Source organism: Nylanderia fulva, unplaced genomic scaffold, assembly GCF_048542155.1.
Source record: "Nylanderia fulva isolate GAGA-0341 unplaced genomic scaffold, ASM4854215v1 Scaffold195, whole genome shotgun sequence".
Classification (NCBI taxonomy): Eukaryota; Metazoa; Arthropoda; class Insecta; order Hymenoptera; family Formicidae; genus Nylanderia; species Nylanderia fulva.
The window spans coordinates 176,502-183,245 of NW_028190217.1; positions in this window are offsets into that span (position 1 = coordinate 176,502).

Sequence of the window (6,744 nt, forward strand, 5' to 3'; positions counted from 1 at the left end):
CTCAAGGTTACGGGGGGGTTTCGGTCTTTTTCCCCAACCCTTTTTTTCCGCGTTCAAACCCTTTTTCTTTCTGCTGTTAAAGCGGGGGTTTTTGGGGGGCGCCCCGTGTTTCCCTTTGGGTTTTTAAAAATTGAGCCGAATTTTCGCTTTTTACTTCAGTGAGTTTTTTCGTAACCCCCCTTTTTCCCCCGGGGTTTTCCCCCGCAAATTTTAAATCGTATCCCCCCTGTCACCAAATTTTGTTGGGGCTCGTGGGGGCCCGGCTGCGAAAAAAATTTTTTGCGAGCCGGCTTTTTTTTCCAGCCATTTCTATTAAAGGGTACGCGAATCTTTGCGATTCTCCCCGGGATCCCCCGATCTTTGGGGTTTTTTGCGCTGGAAAGGGGTGATCGGATTTTGCGTGGGCCTACCTGTACTCAAATGTAATAAAGATGCTTCGTCATTGCTCTATCGAAACTTTGTTGGGGGGCGTAAGTATCTTCGTACGTAAAATCAAACCGCACAAAAACACCGTTCCGTGAGGGTAATCGGAATTTTCAGACCCGCAATTTTTCCGTAGGGCCCCTATGATTAAGTTGGGTTCCGAAACCTTGTCCAATAATTTTTGAGATCTAGTAAGTGGAAAAAGCTGAAAAAGCAGGACTGCCCCCGTCTCAAAAAAAATGTAAAAACCCACACCAACTTGGGAAAAAAAATAAGGGGGTTCCCAAAGGTACCAAAAAATTTTAAAAATTTTGGGGGGGGGTTTAACCCCCTAAGGGGGAGTGGGCACATTTGTGCGTAATTGAATTTTAATCCATTTCCCCGTAGATCTTCGGTGAACCCCCCATTTTTCGAGAAGTTATAATCGTCGGCAAACCGTCGTTTTTTGTTCAGTAAAACACTGGTAAGGGGCCCTTAAAGGGGTTTGATAACCCGTTGGTAAAAACGTATTCGGTATACGTCGGGGGGAAAAACGGTAAAAGAACGTATGTTGGTATAAAATTTTTGATACCCTCGGTAAAAACTATGGTTCCCCCATAAAACGTCGGAAAGTTGGGAAAAAAAAATTTTTCTCAATTTATTATTTTTAAAAAACACTTTGTTTTTTCGGGAAAATTTTCAAAAATTATTTTTTTTTGGAAAACCAAAAATTTTTTTTAAAAATTAAAAATATTTTCTTTTTTTTCCCTGTTTTTAAAATTTTTCCCAAAAAGGGGGACCGGGTTTGGGGGGGCAAAACCCCATTTTATAGCCCAAAACCCCCTTTTTTTTAGGGGTTCCCCCATTTACGAGGGGAAAAAGGGAAAAAAAGGGGTGGGGGAAAAAAATTTTAGAATGTTCTCTTCCACTTTGGGAGAAGGGCTCTTAATTTAAAAAAACCCCCCCGATTCCTTGGGGTTTAAATTAAAATTTCCCTTTTTCCCTTTGGGGAGGAAAATTTTTTTATCGTGTTGGGTCGTATTTGGGGGGAGTGCGTGCGGCGAGGGTCTTCATTTTGGGGTTTTTGGGGCGGCAGGGGGGCTTTTTTTGGAACGTTATTGGTATCCCCTTTCCCCAAAAATGGAGTTTCCGGGGCCCCTTTTTTATTTTTTTTAATGTTGAAAATTTTTTTCGTTTCAGGATCGGTTTTTATTTTCCACCCCGAGGAATTGAAAATATTCTTGGGGTCCTGTTTTGCGATAAAGTCGGTTTAGTTTTCGTAATTGATTCTTCCTTCCTGCGCGTCGCGTCTTAGGCATTTAAATTTTGAAAAATCCTTTTAATATTACTCAAAAAAGGAGGGTTGATAGCGGGGGAAACCTCACTATAAATTCCTTTTTTTGGAAAATTTCCCTGGGGAATTGTTAATTCTGACTGTGATGAGCGGTGGCCCCGCTCCAAACACATTTTGAATATTCTGAATTCAAACCCCCGTATGAAAAATTTTAAAAACGCTTTTCGTATTTTATCACGGAGGGGAATTTTTTTAAAAGAATACTAAACACTAGTTCTCCACATAAATACATTTGTTTTATTCGTATAGTATTACAAAATTCGGACAAAAATTTAGAATTGAATTTAGATTTGACTTAGAATTTAGGGGTTAGAATTTTATCTTAGGTTGGGAATTTTAGAATTAGATTTGGATTAAATTTTGGGAAATTAGATTTTAAAATTTTGGGAGTGCACATACTTTTGGGTTTGGGGGGCGCCGAGAACTACGAAATTCGGGACTTTCTGATTCCTTTCTTTTCGGCGGCCCGGGCCTGCGGGGGCCGGAGAGGGGGAACTCCCCGGGAGTAGGGGCTTTTCACCGTGGGGGGAAACCCTTGGCGCTACAAAGGGGCCACCTTAGTTTTTAGGGGGTTTTTAAGCGTCATGGCCGGTTTGGCGCGCTTTTCAAATAATTTTGATATTTTGGGTTTTTATTTTTATAGAGGGAAAAAAAATTCATCCCCCCTTGACATTTATAAAGGGCCGGACGGGGAAACTATAAGAAAAAAACCCAAAAAATTTAAAAAACATTATTTAAAAAAAGGGGCCAAAAGGGCCGGGCCCCCATGACGTTTAACTCCGCCTAAAAAACTAAGGGGCGTTTCGACCCGCCTAAGGGTCCCCCACGGTGAAACCCCCTTTACTCCGGGGGTTTCCCCCCTCTCCAGGCCGCCGCGGGCCCAAACCCCCGCCAAAACGAAGGACCTAAAACCCGCCCCGAATTTCTTTAGTTCTCTGCGCAAAACCAAAACAGTACAGTCGCACTTCTAAATTCTAACTCTGAGTCCAAATTTTTAACCCCAATTCAAAATTTCTAACTCAAAATAAAATATCCTAATTTAAAAAATCTAAATTCTGTCTAATTCTAAATTCAATTTTTATTCAAACCTTTTAAATACTATACAAATAAAATCAGGGTTTTCATTTTGTAAAAAACTATTTGTTCAGTACCCCCAAAAACTTCCACCCGTGTTTAAAAATCCCGACGCTTTTAAAAATCGTCTTACGGCTTTGAATTCAGAATAATTTAAAATTTTTTTTGGGGGCGGACCACCGCTCATCACATTTTAAATTAACATTCTCAGCATTTCCCAAAATAAGGAATTGATAGTGGGGTTTCCGCCGCATATAAACCCCCCTTTATTTGAGTAATCATTCAGGGGTGCTCAAATTCAATTTTCCTAAGACGCGACGCGCGGGAAGGAAGAAAAAAACCTACAAAAACAAACCGCCTTCGTGAATCAGCGACCGGGGAATTTACTCTCAATTTCTGGGGAGTTGTATCAGGCCGATCTGAATACAAAGGCCTTTTTAAAAATTTAAAAAAATAAAAAGAGGACAAAAACTCCTACGTGGAATTTTGCATCCCAAATAACGTTCCAACCACGACCCCTGCCCCCCCAAAACACCCCAAAGGGGAACGCCCCTCCCCGCACGCACCCCTCCAAGTAAGACCCGGGCCACGCCCAAAAAGTGCTACAAAGGTAGTAAAATTCATTTTAAACCCCGAGGAATCGCGAGTTTTTAGAAAATTTCAGAGACGGTTTTACCACGGGGGGAAGAGAACATTCTGGGAAAAATCTCCAAAAGTTTTTTCCTTTTTTCCATCGTCACTGCGGAAGCAAAAAAAAAGGGGGCGGCAAAAACTGGGGTGGGCCCATCCCACACGGTACAACTCTCAAAATTCTAACACAAAAAAAAAACGCAAAAAATTCAACTTTTAAAAAACTTCGGCCCCTCAAAAAAAACTTCGAAAAACCCGGGAAAACCCAAATTATCATTTAAAAAATAAAACTATTGGGAAACATCCGATTTCCCAAACATTATACCGAGGGACTTTCCCTTTTCCCGGGACGATTTTAAACCAACGATTTCCCAAAGGGTTTAAACCCGAGGGCCCCTTTACCACGATCTTTACCGATAGTTCCCGGGACTTTTTATAATCGACCCCAAACATCGATTTCATTTTCCCCGACATTTACCGCCCTCTCGAAAGTCCGGTTCATCAACCACCCGAGAGCGAAAAACGCATGATTTTAAAAAATAAACTAACGTGGCAAGTATAGATGTGCCCAACCCCCTTTAGGGGTGAAAACCCCTTCTTCCGGGAGTTTAATCTCCTAATCCTCTCGACCCCCGTTTTCTGTCAAGTGGGAAATCGGGTACTCCATTTAAAAACAAAGCCGCTTTTTGTTTTTTCACCTTCCCCCGGGGTTTTTCCCCCCTCGAATTTCTAAATTTGTTCGGGACGCGGATCCGGAAACATACCCAAACCTAGGGGGATTATTATTTGGGGATATTTTGGGGAAATTTTTGCAGCAACCCCCTCCCCCTTTCTCAGGGGGCGGGGGGACCTATGCGAATTTTGCGGTCGGGATACAAGCTACTCGCGAAACCCCAAAAGGGCGTCCCGGCGGGGAAGAAGACGGAACCACGATCATAACTTAAAAATTCCCGATGGGCCCTCCAGGGCCTTAAAAAGCTATTTTAAGGGTAACACTTCTTTCCCTTTCCCCCGCATGGTCCCAACCTTTGTGGGGGAAAACCCCTTGTGGGGGTGGAACCCCGGGAAAAAAATTTCCGTTTTTACCGTTGTCTCCCCAAAATATTTTCGAGTACTTGAAACCCGGGGAATTTTACACTCGCGAATAACCCCCGCGACGGGCGAAGGGGACGTAACACTATCCCAAAAAGGGGGGAGAGGGGCCATTCGCATCCATCCCTATCAGCAAAACGTTTTCCCCCGGCCCCGTCTAAATTACTCTGTCCATTTTTACGCCAAGTACGGCTCGATCCCTTTCCCAATACTGGCAATACATGGACAAAACTTTAACTTTTCCCCCAAAGCCCCCCCTTAAACCCACACCTCCCCCAAGCTTTTCGTACCTCTCTACGCCCCATCAGTCAACCCTTTAAGTCTTTTCCCACCATTTCCCTTTTTCTTCCACCTTTCCCAAATTTCCCGCACACAATACATCCATACCTATGGGAAAAGCCCCCCACTTTTTCATCCCTTTTTCAAAACGGTTTTTTGAAACAGTGTTACCCCCACCCCGCGTTCGCGCATCATCTCCCCAGATCCCCCATAATTGCTACGCTTTTTGGCAGTTTACTGCCCCACATTAAGGGCACCTTTTCTTTCGTCATTTATTCTTGTTTTCCCTCTCTCTCAAAACGCTCTCACGTTTTTCCGGGAAAAAACATTTCGGACAGAACCGAGTATCCTTTTGCTCCCTCCCGTTTACATTTTTACACAAAACTTTCCTTTTTACAACCCTCTCATCATGTGCCCTCCCACCCCCAACATTTTTGGCACGGGTTTTTTTCCCTTTTTCTTTGCTTTTCCCCTTTTTCAGGTCCCCCAAAAGGGAAAAGCATTGTGGCCCTCACACACAAAAAAAAACTCTTTCACCCAAAAACCCTTTCCCCAATGCCAAAAAAATTTTCCGTCACTACAAAGCACATTTCTTATTGCATTTTTCAAATTTCCCTAATATAACATTTCCGCGGGTTTTGCATCTTTCTTGGGCTTTTCCTACCACAACACGAAACACTTTCCCATAAATACTTCTCATTCCACTCCCCCTTTCCCAAGTCCTCTCATACTTTTTTCCTCATTAACATTCATTTCCCCCTATCTTTGGGACATCGAAAACAAATAAATTTTTGGGGCCTACTTGCGGGGCCAGCTCAAACCTTTAGGCCAGCATTTTTTAAACTGCCCCACACCCCTTTTATTCTTTTCAACTCACTCCCCGCTCATGTCTAAAATCGCTAAAAACCTCCATTCCTCACTTTCCTCACCCCCTTTCAAAACGCACTTTCAGTGATTTGCTCAAAATGCTTCATCATTCTCTCCTTTATTTTCCTCCCTTGTCACTTTCCCGTTTTTGAAAACCCTCCGCTTTTTCATTTATTACCGCATAATCTTCTTTTTCGTTTTCACTTGTTTTAATTCACCCTTGTCCCTTTTCAATCCCCGCTTTTTTCAAACTTTTTTCGCACTCACCCCCGCATAGCCCCATTCCATTTTCCCCCCGTAGGTTTAATTTCCCAAACTCGCCGATGCAAAACACTCACCATTTCCCCTGTATTCTCTCTTTTTTTGCACAAAAATTTTCACATTGTTCCTCATATTCCCCCCAAAATGCCCCAGTATTTTCTCACTCGCACTTTTTTGAAATTTTTTTGTTCGTCTCCGAAAACCCAGGAATTTAGGGGAGTCTCCCCACCAATTACTTTTATACACGCTATCCACCACTTCCGCCGCTTTTCATTCTCTCCCCCCCCTTTTTCCTTAATCAAGAACGAAAGTTAGGGGTTTCGAAGGCGATCAGATCCGCCCTAGTTTCTAACCAAAAAACGTTTGCGGGTGCGACCCCCGGGAATTTCCCCTCCGATAAATCGGGGGGCGGGTTTCCCGGGGAAAAACCAAAGTTTTTTGGGTTTTTGGGGGGGGGGAAGAGGGTTTTGGAAAAGCTAAAAATTTAAAAGGGAAATTTGGCCGGAAGGGAAACCACCAGGAGGGGACCCGCGGTTTAAATTTTTGACTCAACAGGGGAAAAACCTCCCCGGCCCAGACCCGGAAGGTTTGAAAGTGATAGCTCTTTTTTTGATTCGGGGGGTTTGGGGGTGCGGGCCCTTTTTTTATTTGGGTTGGAGCGTTTTGGGTCGGGTTTAAAAATTCCCGGGGTAACGAAAAAGACCTTTTAGCCTCCCCCAAAAGGCTCCCTTTTTGGTATCGCAAAGGGGCCCCCCCGGCCCTTTGGTTGGGGGGGTTTTTTAAAA